General features: G+C 47.4%; 1 protein-coding gene across 1 annotated transcript in view; it reads left to right on the top strand.

Moving 5' to 3' along the window:
* Positions 1-17,868: 17,868 nt before the first annotated feature.
* The window catches only part of EIF5A (eukaryotic translation initiation factor 5A), a 4,917-nt gene continuing 4,703 nt past the window's right edge, over positions 17,869-18,082 (top strand). The window contains exon 1 of the mRNA XM_008573879.1: positions 17,869-17,974. The gene's annotated coding sequence lies outside the window, so the exon portion shown is untranslated. The remainder of the gene's footprint in view (positions 17,975-18,082) is intronic.

Below are 18,082 nucleotides of genomic sequence, written 5' to 3'. Positions count from 1 at the left end.
GCCACCGGCCAATCCTAAGCCCACAGCCCCCCGGCCCGCGCGCCGGCCCCGCCTCCCAGACTAAGCACCGAGGCCCAGGCCCCCGCGCGGCGCCCATAAGTACACCTGGGCCCCGCCCCCAGGCCCTCACGTGGCCACTCCCAGCCCAACCCATTGGCCGACGGCCCCTTGCCCCTCCCCCCTCCGCCCCTTTCCACCGGCCGCGGGAAATCAAACGGGCTGGTCGCGCCCCAACCGCCACCTGGCCTCTGCGCGACGGGCGGGGCCGGGGCGCAGCCCCAAGGTTGCCCCTGACGACCTGGGTGAGGGACGGGAGTCAGCAGCCTCCATTCTGGCAGTGAGCGGCACTGCTCACCTCCGCCCTGGAGACCTGCTGGGTATAGACGCCTCCTCCCGGCCACCATCCCTCTCGGTACCCTCTCCCTGGAGGATGCCTCGCACACACCGGGGCTGCGGGATCTGCCCACGGCGCAGGCTGGAAAGCGCAGCTGAACGATTTTCCCAGCTCACAGTTGCTCTCACAAGCCCACAAGCCGGGCCCTTCACTTTTATCTTGTTTCAGGGACAAAGCTTACACGTGGAACGATGCACATCTGTTGGTGTTTTGGTGGGTGTCCATCCATGTAGCCAACGCCCCGGTCCAGGTATTTTTCTCTCGCCGCGGGAAGTTCCCTCGAGCCTCTTCCAGGCAATCCCAGCCGTCCCACAGGCCACTGCAGTTGCGATGTCTGCCACCCTAGGCTTGTTCAGGGTCTCACGTCTACGCGCCGGGTGCTGTGGTCTCCCACCAGGCGCCAGGCTCGGTGGGTCTCAAGCCCTTTGCACATGCACTGTCCCCGGCCTAGAACGCGCCCTCCGTGTCTCCTAGGGTGGCTCACTTCTCGAAGTACCGGCTGACGTATCGCTCCTCAACATCACATCGTTTCTCATTTTTCTCACTGCACTTCTGAAAATATGAAATGACCTTGACCATTTGTTTGCTTTTTCTATTTCTCCCGCACACTAGGCAATAAGAACCTTGTAGCCTGACGCTTGGAACAGTGCCTGGCACAATGTAGGCGCTCAGTAGTCACTGACTAAATGAAGGGGCCCTATTCCAAAGATGAGCAGACTGAGGCCGGGTGCGAGGCTTGTCCCGGGTGCGAGGCTTGTCCAGTCCCAGAGAGCCCGGGAAGTCCAGCCCCGGAGCCACAAACTCCCTCCCAGAATAATGAAGCTCCGGAAGTTGCCCCTCCGGAGGGCCGCCTCCCTCACTCGGGAGGACCCGGGCGGCGCTGGACAGTACTTATTTTTAGCCAGGACAGCGCGCCCCGGGGCAGCAGACATGCCCCCACGCGCCGCTCGGCCCGCCCCACGTGCGCTTCCCCAGTGCCAGTCCCCGCGTCCCTCCACAGCCCGCGGGCGCAGCTGCCGCCTTTCTCGGTCCCGGCGCGCCCTCTGCCGGCCGCTCCCAGAGGCCGCCGGGTCGGGCTTCCTCGCTGTCCTTCCAGGAGCGACACCCCTCTGCCAGGATTCTGATTTCCAGGGCATCGGGTACAGTGGACAGAAAAAAAAAGAAAAGAAAAAAAAGAAAAAAGAAAACAACTAAATCGCAATGCGAGGCCGTGAAGGGTACAGAGTTTACCCCCCCTCCCCCACGACTGTTAAGGACCGATTTACCTGCGGAGAGCCCTGAGCACAAGAATCCTGAAACTAAGGCTGGGGGAAGGCAAGCAAGATACCTGACAGTGTGACCGAGGCAGCAGAAGAACCACATGCAAGGAGCAGCGGGAGCTTAGACAGTGAGATAAGAGGAAGCTCATAGGAAGGGAGGCCTTTTTGTAATAAGAGTAAGAAAATTTCAGAAGACCGGGGCTGGGGACGTTGCAGGGAAAAGTATCCTTGGCAGGCGACTGGGAGGCATGCGCTCTCTATCCCTATGGAGAAGAATTAGCAGATGCCACAGAGAGATGCAGTTAATTGCCCCATTCAGGTGAAGGGTTTGTGTTATTTAAATATTTTAAGTACTTTAGATAGCAAGAGCTCCAGGCAGGGGCCGGCCAGGTGGCGCACTGCTATAGTGCGCCGCTTGGGAGTGCGGCAGCGCTCCCGTGGAGGGTTCGGATCCCACATACAGACCAGCCGCTCACTGGCTGAGCGAGGTGCAGGCTCGACACCGAGGGTTGCCAACCCGTTGCCGGTCCCGGGGTTGCGATTCCGTTGCCGGTAACGAAAAAAGACAAAAAGGGGGAAAAAAAAAAGAGCTCCAGGCATTCTAGTGAAAAGACTTCCTCCTTTTTCTGTCACTCTCTTAACATTTGCTCCTGCCCACCTGAAGTTATCTCCCACCTGTGTGTCTTGTTCAGTATTTAAAAACAGAAGGCCTGCCTCCTCAAGTCTCGCCTTATGCAGACGGCCCCTAGCTTACGATGGGTCAACCTAAAATTTTACAACTTTAAGACCGTTCGAAAGCCATATGCATTCAGCAGAAAACATCCTTCGAGTATCCATTCTGTTTTTCACTTTCAGTGCAGTATTTAGTAAATTACATATTCAACACTTTATTGTAAAATAGGCTTTGTGTTAGAGGATTTTTCCCAACTGTAGGCTAATATAAGCGTTCTGAGCACGTTTAAGATATGCTAGGCTAAGCTACGATGTTTGGTAGGTTACGTGTAGTAAATGCACTTTCAACTTAGGGTATTTTCAACTTACCATGGGTTTATTGGGAAGTAACCCCACTGTAGGTAGAGGAGCAACTGTACATCTCTGTTATTTTGATACCAAACTTCCCAAAAGTAGTCTTTGCTGTCTCTACTTCCTCACCTTTCTTTCACACCTCAGCAACCCAAATCTGGTTTCTGTGGCCACCACTCTACTGAGACCGCTTTGCAGTGGTCCACTGTCCCTTCTTATTTGAGACACTCAGTGGATGGCCTTTGGTTCTCTTTTGACTTTACCAAGTGAAGTGTTCCTGCCTCTGCTTCCACAACCCAACCTTCCCCTCTCCCCTCACACCTCTCCTTTTGTGGCTTATTCTCCACCAACCCCGTATCTTCCAGACCGTGTTCTCCTGCCACCTGCCTTTCGTATGTCATTTTATTCATTCCCCTCGCTTAGGTGACCACTTTTTTTTTTTTTTTTTTTTTTTCCTGCGGCTGGCCTATACGGGGATCCAAACCTGTGCCCTTGGTGTTATAAGGCTGCACTCTAACCAACTGAGCTAACGGGCCTCTCTTTGGTGACGACTTTCTGATGGCTCTCAAACTTGTGTTTCTTCTACTAGACTCTGAGTCACGTACTCTCTAGCCAGTTGCGCCTCGGGCTTCTGAACCTTGACAAGCCCAAGTCCAGGCTCCTCTTTTTCCTCCTTCCCACCCCCTCCTCACTGAGTTATCACTCCTTGCCCAGTCACCCTTTAGCCTGTTTCTCATTTGCAGAATAGTCTCCCCTGGATGCCCAGGCTTGGCACAGCAAAGGTGAAGATTGTGGTATCAAACTGAGATAATAGTTAAAAGATTTAAAAGATGTCATCACCTCTGTCCCCTAGTGCCCTATATGCTCCCAGCAACTTTCCCCTCCTACTTTCTTGTGGCATCCCAAATCAGAATTTACCTCTTCTCTCCTCTAATAACTACTGTCTTTGTCTTTTGTTTTCTATTTTTTTCTTTCTTTTTCTTTTTTTTTTATAAAGATGACCGGTAAGGGGATCTTAACCCTTGACTTGGTGTTGTCAGCACCGCGTTCTCCCAGTGAGCTAACCGGCCATCCCTATATGGGCCCGAACCCGGCCATCCCTATATGGGATCCCCCCCTTGGTGTTATCAGCCCTGCACTCTCCCGAGTGAGCCATGGGCCGGCCCTTTATTTTCTTTTTTTAATTTTAATAACTCCTGTCTTATTTCTCAGCTGCTACAGAGTGTTCCATACCTACAGCCTCTGTCTTTTCTTGCATTTACTCCTTAGCTGCTCTTGACTCTGTCCTTCCCTCTGCAGGCTCTGCTCACACTCTGCCCAGCTGCTTGACCTTTTCTCCCCCCTCTGCCTCCTTGTCCATCTGCTATCTTTTTTATTTTTTATTTATTTATATATATTTTTTGCAGCTGGTTAGCATGGGGATCTGAACCCTTAACTTTGTGTTACAAAGAGGTGCTCTAACCAACTGAGCTAACCCACCAGCCCACCACCTGCTATATCTGATGTCGTTACCTAGCACCTCCTCCTTGAAACCTCCTTATTGTCTTTTTCTTTTTATCTCATAGTAATAATAAGAATTAATATTTATTGAGTACCCACTGTGTGCAACACACTATGCTAAGCACTTTAGATACATTAGGTCATTTAGTCCCTACAACAATCCTGAAAGGAAGATACTATTAAAATCATCCCCATTTTACAGAGAAGGAAACAGGTATAGTGAAGTTAAGCAACAGGCCTAAAGTCACAGTTGGGAACAAGCCAAGCTGGGACTCACATGCAAAACAGTCTAACCCCAGAGCCCATTTTCTGAGTCACCAGCCTCCTTCCACTGTGCTGGGATTCTGTTTTGTCATCATCCCAACAACTCCTTGGCCCCACATTCCCTCTAGATCTTTCCATATGACAGGCTTTTGCTCCTAAACTTCAAAGACTGTCTGCATCACCCCTCCTCTGCTTCTTTCCTTGGCCCCAACGTTCAGGAAGATGCTGATACCTGCCTTATTACCTAGTTCAACGGACACGTTTTTGCCCTTGTTCCTCTACCTCTGTCTACGTGGCAGATGCAACCAGAGACCATTTCCTTCTCAAACTTCTTCACAGGCTCCTGAGTTTTTTACTCGCCCTTTCCTAAAGGCCAGTCACCAGTTCTTTTTTTTTTTTTTCCTTTGGTGGCTGGCCAGCACAGGGATCCAGTTCTTCTATTCTTCTAACTCTATAACCTCTCTCAGGGACCTCCTCCACTCCCACTGCCTCAGATTGACCTGGTATGGGTTGGATTTTGTCCCCCCAAAATATATGTTGAGGTCTTTAACCTCTGGTACCTGAGAATGTGATCTTATTTGGAAACAGGGTCTTCACAGATGTGATCAGGTTAAGATGAGGTCATCAGGGAGGGCCCTTAATCCAGTATGACTGTTGTCATACTGGAAACCTCCAAGTGAAAACAGAGATGCACAAGGAGAGCTCCATGAGCCTGAGATTGCAATTCTGCAGCTGCAAGCCAAGGAGTGCCTGGGGCTACCAGAAGCTGGAAGAGGCAAGGAAGGATCGTTCTCTAGAGGCTTCGAAGGGAGAATAGCCCTGCCAACATCTTGATATTGGATTTCTATCCTCCAGAACTGTGAGAATAAATTTCTGTTATTTTAAGCACCAAGTTTGTGGTACTTAGTTATGGAAGCCCCAGGAAACCAATTATACAGGTAGCCAGCTGCCAGCTGCAGATCTCCAGGGTCTCCTGTCTCGGTGAAGGGCACCACCATGTCTGGATGCAGAGACCTGTGAATCTTCCTTGACACCTGCCTCTCCTCCTTCACCTCCTGCGTCTGACAGTCTATAGGTCCTGTCACTTCTACATCCTTACCGCCATTTACTTCTCCCCATCCCCACTGCCCCAGCTGGGTCATGCCATCAGCATCACTGAAACAGCCTCCTGCCTGCTTGGTTTCCTTGCCTCCAGTAGTACCCATCATCAGAATGTACAAAAACAAAAAGATATACAACAGCATGATTGCTTGTGAAGGAGAAGGGTGAAAAAGAGATGAAGGGTTAAAAAAGAAAAATTAGTGAATTAAGCAAATTTGTGAGTGAATGAATGAAACACTCTATTTGGGGGGCGGTTGAGGGGAGCAGTGCAGCTGGCCCGTAAGGGGATCCAAACTCATGGCCTTGGTGTTATAAGGCTGCGCTCTAACCAATTAGCTAACTGGCCAGCTCCTTGCAATGCTGTATTCTACTTAAAGCTTCCCTTTGAAGTCTCATAGGTAAAGTTCAAACCCCTTAGCTTAGCTCTAAAGGCCCAAGATGTAGCCTTTTCTCTTCCCATTGCCACACTACGCGTCCAGGCCCCAAGCACTCCCTCTTGACTGGTCTTCCTGACATAGCTACATATGGCTACTTCAGTTTAATTAAAATAAATTTAAAATTCAGTTCCTCAATCTCATTAGCCACATCTCCAGAGCTCAATAGCTGCATGTGGCCAATGGAAACTATATTAGCACAGACCGAGAACATTTCCATCATCATGGAAAGGTCTAACAGACAGTGCTGCTATACAACCATCTCTTTAAATCTAACTTTCATGATATTAAATCTTGTGTTCTCAAAGTTCCTGGGATTCCCTACCTCAATTAATTTCACTGATGTTTTTTAAGTACCTTTCTCTGACCATCTTTCCAGGGAGACAAGTACACCAGTAACTGTAATGATAATCATAGTGCTGGTTAATAACTCTGTGAGTCTCCTTCTAAAAACATTTCACATAGTTTATAATATAATATGCATATTCATTTATTTCTTCAACAAACATTTATTGAACACCTGCTGTTTGACAGGTGCTGTAAAAAGTACTGAGGTATAGTAGTGAATAAAACACACAAGAGGTCTGGCCGGTTAGCTCAGTTGGTTAGAGTGTGGTGTTATAACACCAAGATCAAGGGTTCGGATCCCTGACAGTAGTGATATGGCTTGATTTATGTGGTAGGTTTTTTGTTTTTTTTTTGTTTTTTTAAATAGCCTTTATTTTTTGAGCAGTTTTAGGTTCACAGCAAAATTGAGGAGAAGGTACGGAAATTTCTTATAGACCCCCTACCCCCACAGAAACACAGCCTCCCCCACTTGATTTACGGTTTTACAACATCCCTGGGCTGCACTGTGGAAAATAAATTGGAGGGAGATAGAAGTGAGGGGGCATGGATTAGTATGAGTGCCTTGAGGATGGAGAGAAGTGGACCAGTTTGAAGAATGTTTTGAAAATAGTGTCTGCAGGACTTGGTGGTGGCCTGGACATGGGGGTGACAATGGGGAATGGGACATGGGGAATGGAGAAACTTAGGTTTCTAGCTTGAGCACCCTTGGGTGGACGATGATGATGCTATTATTTCAATGAGGAACCCTAGAGTAGGAACATAGGAGCTTGGTTTGGGGCTTGTTGTTTGAAACATCTTGAAGGAGAACTCAAATAGACAGTGGGAGGGGTGAGTCTGCAGCTCAGGAGAAAAGCAGGGGATGGAGTCACACATTTATTTTATTTTTATTTTTTTAAAAAGATGACCGGGAAGGGGATCTCAACCCTTGGCTTGGTGTTGTCAGCACCACGCTCAGCCAGTGAGCAAACTGGCCATCCCTATATAGGATCCGAACCCGTGGCCTTGGTGTTATCAGCACCGCACTCTCCCGAGTGAGCCACGGGCCAGCCTGGAGTCACACATTTAGAGTTATGAACATGGATGGCATTTAAAGCCCTAGGGTTGGGTGAGCTCTCTGTGAAGTAAGTGTTGATCTCTGTTCTCAAAGATGAGGAAACTGGGTCCCAGAGAGGCTCATAACTAGGCTAAGGTTAAATGAATAGAGGGTGCCCCAGAACTAGGAAAGCTGTGAATGTGTTTGGGAAGTACAGGCAGTCTGTAGGGGAACAATTGGGGTAGAGAGGTTGAGGCCGAATTCTGGCCGGACTTGAATCCAAGTGGAAACTTGTCCTGAATTGAGTGGCCACTGAGTAGTTGTCTAAAGCCCTTTACTGGGTTCATTTTGGTTGAACTGAATTATCCCAGAGGACTGAAACCACTGGTGGGGACTTAAGCCTCCCTGGCAGGCTCCAGCAGGCAGTGAGGGTGGGAAGATGTTTTTCTAGACAGAGGGTCTTTGGGGCTTCTCAGATCAAACTCTGACATTTACAGCTCAGTCTAGAGATCCAAGATAGCCCCTAAGGTGGACTGCTCAGATGAATCATGTGGCCGACTTGGAGGACTTCTTTTTCCTTTGGGATTGGCAGGAGGGGAGACTCCCACCCCTCTAAAGGAGACTGGGGGGCTGGCTGGTTAGCTCAGTTGGTTGGAACATGGTGCTGATAACACGAAGGTCCAAGGTTTGATCTCTGTACTGGCCAGCTGCCCAAGACATTTTTTTTTTTTTAAAGATGACCGGTAAGGGGATCTTAACCCTTGACTTGGTGTTGTCAGCACCACGCTCTCCCAAGTGAGCCACGGGCCATCCCTATATAGGGATCCAAACCCATGGCCTTGGTGTTATCAGCACCACACTCTCCCAAGTGAGCCACGGGCCAGCCCCCCAAAACATTTTTTCAATAAAATAAATAAATAAAGAAGACCTGGGGCTGCATGCAGGAGGAATTCTCTTCTAGTCCAAGTTCCATCTCTAAGGTGGTTTTCCCTTTGTGGAGATTAGGATTTGGTGAGTCCCACTCATCTCTGAGCTGTCCAGACCCCTTTTTCCTCAAAGGTCAAATTGGGGGCAATAGTGCCAAGAAGAATCAGATATTCTAAGCTGGACCAAGCATCCTGAAAAGGAGAGGAGGTGAGCTAGGGAGAGAGAAGGGCATACAGGTCTTAGGCCTTCCTCCTGGCCAGTCAGGACAAGGTGTCCCTGAAGGGTGCCCGTCTCTAACTTCAAACTCATATCTCACTATTTCACAACACTCTTCCTTCATGATTCCCTCCCAGCATCAGGCAGTTTCTGCTGCACAGATTGCCCACCCTCCATTCATTCATTCTATCAGCATTTACAATTTCGGCAGGGTTTTGTTGGCAGCAGTTGGCACAGGGATCAAACCCTAGACCTTGACGTTATCAGCACCATGCACAAACCAACTGAAGTAACTGGCCAGCCCCCATTCTATAAGCATTTAGAGTCAACCACATGTTAGGCTCTGAGGTGGGTGCTGGGGATGTAAAAGATCCTGCTATCACAGAGCTACTGTCTGGTGGGGTAGATAGACAGGTGTGTCTGTAGGATAAGTGCTGGTAGGATGAGCACAGGGACGCTGAGGCAGAAAAGTTGCCACCCAAGTCAGCCTGGGAGTTTCAGGGACAGCATCAGTGGCAGGTGAAGCCAGACCCCAGTTCTGAAAGGCAACTGAGGGCTGGCCAGGTGAAGGGGGGGCTGGAACAAGATGAGGAGTGAACAAGTGATTCTGGGCAGGTGCAAGGGCCGGGACCCAGGAGGCAGTAAGGCACCCAGTATGCAGAGGCGAGGGTTCATCCGGGGCTGGAGAGGAGGCTGGAGAGGAGGGTTCATCCGGGGCTGGAGAGGAGTGGGGTCAGACCCTGAATCTGGCCCACATGTCCAGGACCCAACCTGCCCTTTGGCTCTTTCCTTTCTGAACGCAAACGTCATCTACCCTTCACCTCCTCTCTTACAACCTGAGGTATCCTTTTCATGAGTCTAGACCAGCCAAGAAGGGTGGATACCCAGCTAATGCTTCTTTCTCTCTCTCACGCACAGCTTCCAGACCCTCCCTCACTTTACTGAGAGCCAGTTCTTCTTCAGGTTCCTCAGCTCTGGTGTCTCCCCTGCTGGAAGGCCTGCCAGACACCCAGACTGGGTTCGGTCCCGCCTCGGTGCTCATCGGCACCCACGTTCCCTGCAGGGGGCCGTATCACTCTGCTCCACAGTTGCCTGGCACAGAGGGAGCCTCGGTTCCCACCTGGAGAGTGAATGCCGAGCAAGTGAATGGTCGCAGTGAACGCGCCTTAGTCTTCAGTCAGTTGGCTCATTGAGCTTCCTTCCTCTCTGAGCTGGTCTACATTCTGTCCCCAGCCCTATTCCCTACCAACTTGGTCCAGTTCCTAAGAAACCTTTTAACTTCATTCCCTAGCACCCGGGTCCAGCAAGGCATCTGGGAGTCGGGGGTGGAGAGGACTTTGGAGTAGAGTTTTTCCTCCAGGCCCAGAACCATGCCAGTTTCATTCTCCTCCATCTCCAACTTCTTTTCCGTAGCTTCTCTGAAGCAAGGTCAAAATCACAAAAGATCCCTCAGGCATCTCCTCTGGGTGCTTCTCCTACTGTCGCACCAACTGTCATTCATAAATCTATTCACTCACGGATGGTAAACAGCCTGGCACTGGCCTGAGCATACAGACAGAAATTATACGTTTGTTTATTATCTAACCCTTCCCAACTATGGGACAAGCTCACCACACTTGTATCCTAAGTATCTGACATTTAATAGACTTGATGAATATTAACTGAATGAATGAATGAGTGAATGCGGTCGAGGTTTCTGCCATGATCGCAGCAGCTGGTACTGTGAGAATAGGTCCAGGGACCCCTCCTCCCCCAAATAGGGTTATCCATCTGCCCAACTTCAAGGTCCATTTGGTGTGTTTGATTTTTATGAAAGCCCTTGAGGATTGAAGGGATAGTCTCTGCCCAGTCCCCCGATGAGGATAAATTCTTACTGTGAGATATTTGTACCACAGAGAAGCCCCAGCCCACCCCAATCCTTGCCTATTTTCTCTATACCTGGGAAGTTCCTTCCAGCAGCTGACTTAACTTACCTTCACATGCAATACAGTATGACCTCAGGTGTATTTTTTAAAGCCATAGAAAAAAGGTTAGAAGGAAATACAGTAAAACATTAATAGCAGTTGCCTCCTGGTGTTGGGTTTACGGTTCATTTTTTTTTTCTTCTTTTCTATATTTTCCAAAATGGACTCATCTTTTTATAATAAAGAAAATTTGACATAGCCTTTTTAATAGTCCCATGAATTAGATCTCTAAAATGTCTCTGGTCCTCATCTTTTCCTCCTCGCCTCACCCACCACCATGGCCCTGATCCAGACCTTCATTCTTGCTCATTTGGGCTGCTGTCAGAGGCTCCTCGCTGGTCCCTTGCCTCCAGTCTCTCTCCATTTAGATTCCTCTGTCAACCAAGGCTGGTGTGAGCTCCCTAAAGCACAGCCACATCAGTGATTGGCATTGCCTCTCCATTACCTACAAAAAATAGGGCCCTGCTCCTTGGCATAGGTTCAAGACTCTAAGATCTAGCCCAGGCCGCCCTCTCCGCCTTTACCTTTCACTTACAATCTCTGCCCCCACCTCCACCTGCTGACTCTTCTCCTCTGGTCACTGAGCACATCTTCCTCCACACCTTTTCTCTCACCGTTCCTGTTGTCTGAGATGCCCTTTACTCTTTTGGGGGGCAGGAGGGGCTGGCCAGTAAGGCGATCAGAACCTGTGACCTTGGTGTTATGAGACTGTGCTCTAACCGACTGAGCTAACCAGCCAGCCCTCTTTAGTCTTAATTCTACCTTTCCCCGCAAATTCCACTCATTTTTCAAGGTCCAGTTATTAAAACGCTGCTTTCCTCAAGAAACCCTAGTCCAGACCCTCATTGCTGGACATGTGAACCACCGTGACAGCTTTCTAAGGCCCTTCTTACCTCCCGTCTCTCACACCTTCAGTCCAACCCTCACACCATTGCTGGACTATCCTGATTTAACACCACTTTGCATACATCAGAAACACTTTCCCCTGTCAGTAGTGTGCTGCTAAATGTTTAATAACCAGCTCTAGATGGGAGACTGATTTGCAACATCTGCCAGTTTCTGTGGTGTAAATATTTCCACCACATGGCCAATTTCAAGCCACCTATAGGACATTATTCAACATGGAGTTGGTAAGAGTTGTTCACATTTGGTTCTTCTTCTTCTTATAGCCTATACAAGCAGCCTCCACCACACCACTGGTTCCTATTCAAAACTTTTCATCCTTGCTTTCTAAAGAACTCTGTATTATTGTTTTACCTGAATCAAGGAAACTGTCTTTCAGAGAAAAAACCCAATGAATGCGACTGAGACCAGAAGCCTGGATAGGAAAGTTTATTTGTGAAATGTAATGTAGTACACTGTGGATAATTCCCAAAGCACTGTCTCCCTGAACAAAGGAAAGGGGGTATCCTATATAGACTAAGTTCCCAGCCAACTCCCTGCCCCGGTCGTCATTTAGGTCCTTTTATGCAAATGAAGGATGCAAACTTGTTCGGTTTGGATTGGATGACTATGGGAACAGGGTTCATCAGTCAGTTTATTTATTTATTTTTTAAATTATTATTAATTGGTTGGTTCTTGAAGCCCAGTTTGCATTTGGGCCCACAAACTTATCTGTGGTCAGGAGTTTCATTTTTGCTTTTTGGAACATGCCGTACCCTGGATCCTGCAGTTCTGAAAAACAAGCTTAGGTATAAACATTTGTGAACGATGGATAATGTTGGTTGCTTGGGCCTCAGCACAAAACCTTACATTCCCCTAGCTCAGATTTCCCTTCCCTATGTTGGTCTCAATTGCAGCTCTTCTGTAAATCTAAAATTATTTCAAAATAAAAGGTTTTTTTTAAAAACTTTTTATTTTTTGGTAGCTGGCCAGTAGGGGATCCGAACCTGTAATAAAAGGTTTCTAAAAGTCTACCAGAACAGAAGTAGACTCAATTGGCAAACATCTTTCTCAGCAGAATATGGGTGCCCTGTAAAAATATGGGTTACCCTGTCAGAAAGAAATGGACTAATGAATAAGATTCATTGCCGGTACAAGTTCATCATCAAAAGCAATTGAAAAGGGCCGGCCTGTGGCTCACTCGGGTGAGTGTGGTGCTGACAACACCACGTCAAGGGTTAAGATCCCCTTACCGGTCATCTTTAAAAAAAAAAAAAAAAAATCCATTAAAAAATCTATTGAAGGGTAGCTGGAGAGATTTCAAGAATATCTGAATTCTAATCTTGGTGAGCGGGTGTAACCAAAACAAGGTAGGAAAGCAAGTGAAAGCCATCAAGAGAAGCTAGAATTCAATCAATAGAATTTGAATCAGTTCTAAAGAAATAAACTTCAGTTAGTCGACCTACTAAGTGAAAAAAAAAAAAAAAAAAAAATATCGGGCCGGCCCGTGGCTCACTCGGTAGAGTGCGGTGCTGATAACACCAAGGCCCTGGGTTTGTATCCCATATAGGGATGGCTGGTTCTCTCACTGGCTGAGCGTGGTGCTGACAACACCAAGTCAAGGGTTAAGATCCCCTTACCGGTCATCTTTAAAAAAAAAAAAAAAAGAATAAGTTAAAAAAAATTTCTTTGTGAACAGAAGAATACTCAATATCTAAATTAGAAAAGAATGCCCAAGAGAGGTTCTCCAATAGTTTTCAGGGAAGTCCTGATTCCAGGATTATTCCTGAAAGAAAGACAGCAGACAGGCATTTTTCATACTGAAGACAAGTGCCTTTGCTCTTAGAGCTGTATGGTACCAGTCACGAAGTAGGTGCAGCTAATTTCTTGCCTAGATTTCAAAACTCCATGACTGGGTTTATTTATTTATTTATTTATTTATTTATTTATTTATTTATTTATTTTCTGGCAGCTGGCCAGTATGGGTACCCTTGACCTTGCTTTTACAAGGCCACGCTCTAACCAATTGAACTAACTAGCCAGCTTAGGTTTTCTCTTTCCATTTTTCTTTTTTTTTAAAATTTATTTATTAATATTATTATTTTTTTTACATTCAATGATGTTGTGAAGCAGTTGAGAGGGAGGGGGAGAGGGGAAAGGGGAAGGAAATGGGATGGAGGAAGGAGGAAGGAGGAGGGGTGGGGTTGAGGCCTGTGGCACCCCCCTCATTCCCACAGGGGAGACCAGGGGGCTTCCAGTGGTGACTCAGTCATTGCCGGGCTGGGTGCAGATGTCAGGGGTGTGTGGCTAAAGCCCTAGCCCCACACTATGCCAGCTTGTGAGCCCAGGGCACTTCTTGTGGCAGCTTGGTGGTCACCACTGGGCTTGGTGGTCACCACTGGGCTGGTTACACATGTCAGAAGGGCGTGGCCAAGGCCCTCGGCCCCCTACTACCCTGGCTCAGGAGAGCCCAGGGCACTTCTGCTTTTATTTTCTTATAGAAAGAATGGACTGATGTACCAGTCAACAGAGATGTTCTCTTGCCCTTGGCCAATCCAATTCATTTATAAATAAGTTAACATTTCCATTTCATTGTCAATCTGTTGTGAGTCCAGTTAGCTTACGTCAGGTGTACATTCATTTAACATTAAATTGATTTTTATGATGTACAAAAGTATTAGCCAGGCACAATTCTAGGAGCTAGGGACACAGTGGTGAACCAAACCGACAACTCCCTCTCATCCCTTATCTATAGATTCATTCTAATTGGGAAGACCAGACATTAATAATACAGTTACCCAAATAAGTGAATATCAACAATCTGTGAAAAATGCTATAATGTTTACTAGGAGAGCATATTAACCCAAGACACTGACTTAGTCAGATGGATCAAGAAAGTCTTCCCTGAAGAAGTGACTTGAGTTGACAAAATAAAATGTTGGTGCTTACAAAGCTTAGGACTCTACCCTGGACTGTGGCAATCCCACAGATATGGTGCCACCAGTGGTCTTCCCAGGTACAGACTAAATCATCACTCTACAGGGTGGCCAGTCAGCTCAGTTGGTTAGAGCACTGCCTTATAACACCAAGGTCACAAGTTCAGATCCCCTTACTGGCCAGCTGCCAAAAATAACACAAAATAAATCACCACTCTACAATACTATATTGTGTTTTGCCCTTGTCTTTCTGAGTGTGTATGCCTTTGTCTTCTGTCAAGATTATTTGTGCCTCTTCTCCTTTTGTGCTGTGGTTACTCAGCCCCCTTTGGATATCATGGAACTTGTGTCTTAGCACACTTTGTCAATGTCTCAGATAAATGAACCAGTTAAGACTATCTATGCAGAGTACCTACTATCATAAAAGATGACAATACATTCAGTAGCAGCTTTATCAAGATCTAATCACATACCATACAACTTAAAGTGTACAATTCAAACAATTTTAATATCTGAAGAGTTGTGCGACCATCACATCAATCAATTTAGAACATTTCCATCACCCCAAAAAGACATCCCCTGCATACCCATTAGCAGTCATTCTCCATCTCTCCTTTTATCCTCAAATTTCTCAGCATCAGGCAACTACTAATATACTTTCTGTTTCTATGGATTTGCCTATTCTGGAGACTATGTGGTCTTTTTTGTTTTTTTAAAGATGACCGGTAAGGGGATCTTAACCCTTGACTTGGTGTTGTCAGCACCACAGTCTCCCAAGTGAGCTAACTGGCCATCCCTATATAGGGATCCGAACCCATGGCCTTGGTGTTATCAGGACCACACTCTCCCAAGTGAGCCACGGGCTGGCCCTATGTGGTCTTTTTTGACTGAGTTTCACTTAGCATAATGTTTTCAAGGTTCATCCATGTTGTAGCATGTACCCAGTACTTCATTTCTTTTTATTGCTTAATATCATCTCATTGTATGGATAGACATTTTATTTATCCTTTCATAGGTTGATGGACATTTGGTTGTTTCCATTGTCTGGCTGTTATAAATAATGCAGCTTTGAACATTTGTGTACAAGTGTTTTGGGTTTTTTTTAATTCATGTGAAATTCATGCAACATAAAATTAAACTTTGTGTGTGTGTGTGGCTGGCCAGTATGGTACAGGGATCTGAACTCATGACCTTGGTGTTATAAGGCTATGCTCTAACCAACTGAGTTAACTGGCCAGCCTATAAAGTTAAACATCTTAAAGTGAACAATGTAATGGCATTTAGTTCCTTCACAATCTTTTACAACTACCACCTCTATGTACTACCAAACCATTTTCATCACTCTAAAATAAACCCCCCTACAGATTAAACAGTTACTCCCTATTCCCCTCGTCCCCCCACACCTGGCAACCACCAATCAGCTTTCTGTTTCTCTGGATTTACCTATTCCGGATATTTTGTATCAGTGGAATCATAAAATATGTGACCTTTTGTGTCTGGCTTCTTCCACTTAGCTTAATGTTTTCTAAGGTTCAACCAGTTGTAGTAGCATGTATCGGTATTTCATTCCTTTTTATTGGCTGAATAATATTCCACTGTGTGGATATACGACGTCTCATTCAGCTATGCATCTGTTGATGGACACTTGGGTGGTTTCCACCTTTTAGCTATTGCGAATAAGGGCTGCTGTGAACACTCACAAGCAAGGATTTGTTTCAAGTACCAGTTTCTTTGCCTTTTCTCTCTCTCTCTCTTTTTGGCAGCTGGCCAGTACAGGGATTGAACCCTGGATCTTAATGTTATCAGCACCATGCTCTAACCAACTGAGCTAACTGGCAAGCCCTTTTGAGTACCAGTTTTAATTTTGAGGGGTATATACATAGGAGTGGAATTGCTGGGTCATATGAACAATAGATCTTTCAGAAGAGCAAGAATTGGGGCCCGGCCCGTGTCTCACTCGGGAGAGTGCAGTGCTGATAACACCAAGGCCACGGGTTCGGATCCCATATAGGGATGGCCGGTTTGCTCACTGGCTGAGCGTGGTGCTGAGAACACCAAGTCAAGGGTTAAGATCCCCTTACCGGTCATCTTTAAAAAAAAAAAAAAAGAAGAAGAAGAGCAAGAATTGGACTATTAAACAACTCAACCAGGAAAATTTTTACAAAAGAAAGAACAGCAATTTCAGAAAATTGAGTGAAAGGAGCTGGTGGTGATAGTGTAACGCTTTACACAAACGTAATAATTCAAGCTAGTGTCTGCAGTTCACGTATATCAATATCACAAGGTTCCTACATCGCATCGTCCCGGTGAGTTGAGAAGTTCAGACACCACTATTAACCTCATTTTATGTGAAGAAAATTAAGGCAAAGCGATTTGAGGTAACTTCTCAAAAGCACAAAACAGGAATCAGATTCAGGGTTTTGGATCCCAAGCTCAAATCTTTAGTTGTTAATCTTGTTTCAGTCCTTTTATTCATTTAGCTTACTGGAGCAAACACGGTAGCCATGAAGATAGTGCTGGAAACCTAGGAACTGGAGGAAGAAGACTACAAAGTTTCAGGAAAAACAGCAGCTTTCTTGCCTAAAGACGAGGGCCAGGGAAATAAACTATGGGAGATAGCTTGTTTCCAGCTTCATGGTCATCTCTATGATTTAGAAATGTCAGTGTAATTTAATATACCACTGTTCTTTATAATGTTTTCTAAGGGAGTTCGTAGACAATTCTTTTGGAAACCACAGAGCACAGTTGGGAAATAGCAGAAACGCTATGCAAGTCTCTTTATTGAGAGTTCAAGAGGGAATAACCCCTATGGAAGCCAAAGGGACCAATAGAGACCGAGGGCTTAAACAAGATGGTGGCTGGTACAGGACCGCTCTATCTTTCCGGGTGAAACTCTATGGCAGAGCAGTGTCGCACAGTTCAGAGAAGTGAAGCTGACATGGGTGGCAACCCGACCACTAGCGCGCTAGGTAGAGTGGGGCGGAAAGATCTCTCGCGCATGTGTGAACTGGGAGGGGGAAGGATTTCGAGAGAAGGGGCCCACCCCAAGTGCAAGTTTTCGGAAACGCGTGAGTCGTTTAAGTCCAGTTAAAGCCGAAATGGGGCGTTTCCTAAGACGCATGCGTCCTAGAAGACAGAAGCAATACAGTGGCGTGGTCTTTTCAACGTCCGGCGTACACACGACGTCTGAGGTGGAAAGGGCGGCTAGGATTCCCAACACGCATGCGTTCTGAGACCGAGGCGTTTCCTTCACAGGGTGTGGAGCACAGGGCTCCTTATTGCGCAGGCGTAAGGACTGTCCGGTAGGGCGAATGGTCTATCAAGGGGGGGAAGAGGAGGTTGAAGGCATTAAAAAACCGGGTGCGCCTGCGCGTTGCCGACTGGTTGGAAGAGCCCAGCATTTGCGAGGGGCGGGGTCACGTAATGGCGTCATTGGATGGTGGTGGGAGGGAGGGTGGAGCTCGGGGAGGGTCCATGCGCTTGCGCAGTGCGGGGGTGGAGGGCGGAGGAGACAGATAGCACGCTTGCGCGGCTGTCATAGGGCTGCTTGGTTGGTCAGTGGGGAGTCGGCGCCTGCGTAGTAAGACCCGTGTGCTGCAGCGGCGGCGGCGGTAGAGGCGGCGGTAGCGGGCTCGGGGGCAGCGGTTGGGCTCGCGGCGAGCGGACGGAGTTGAGTCAGTGCGTTCACGCGAGGTGAGAGCGGGCAGGACGCGCGTGCGCGGAACCTTGGCTAGGGCCTGGGAGGAGAGAGAGAGCTGCACGGGGGTCGGGGAGGGGGCAGAGGGGAGCGGTGGCCACCGC

This window comes from Galeopterus variegatus, unplaced genomic scaffold (assembly GCF_000696425.1).
Source record: "Galeopterus variegatus unplaced genomic scaffold, G_variegatus-3.0.2 Scaffold970, whole genome shotgun sequence".
In the NCBI taxonomy this organism is placed as follows: Eukaryota; Metazoa; Chordata; class Mammalia; order Dermoptera; family Cynocephalidae; genus Galeopterus; species Galeopterus variegatus.
The sequence above is the reverse complement of the archived record's forward strand: the minus strand, read 5'-3'. Positions and strand labels throughout refer to the sequence as shown.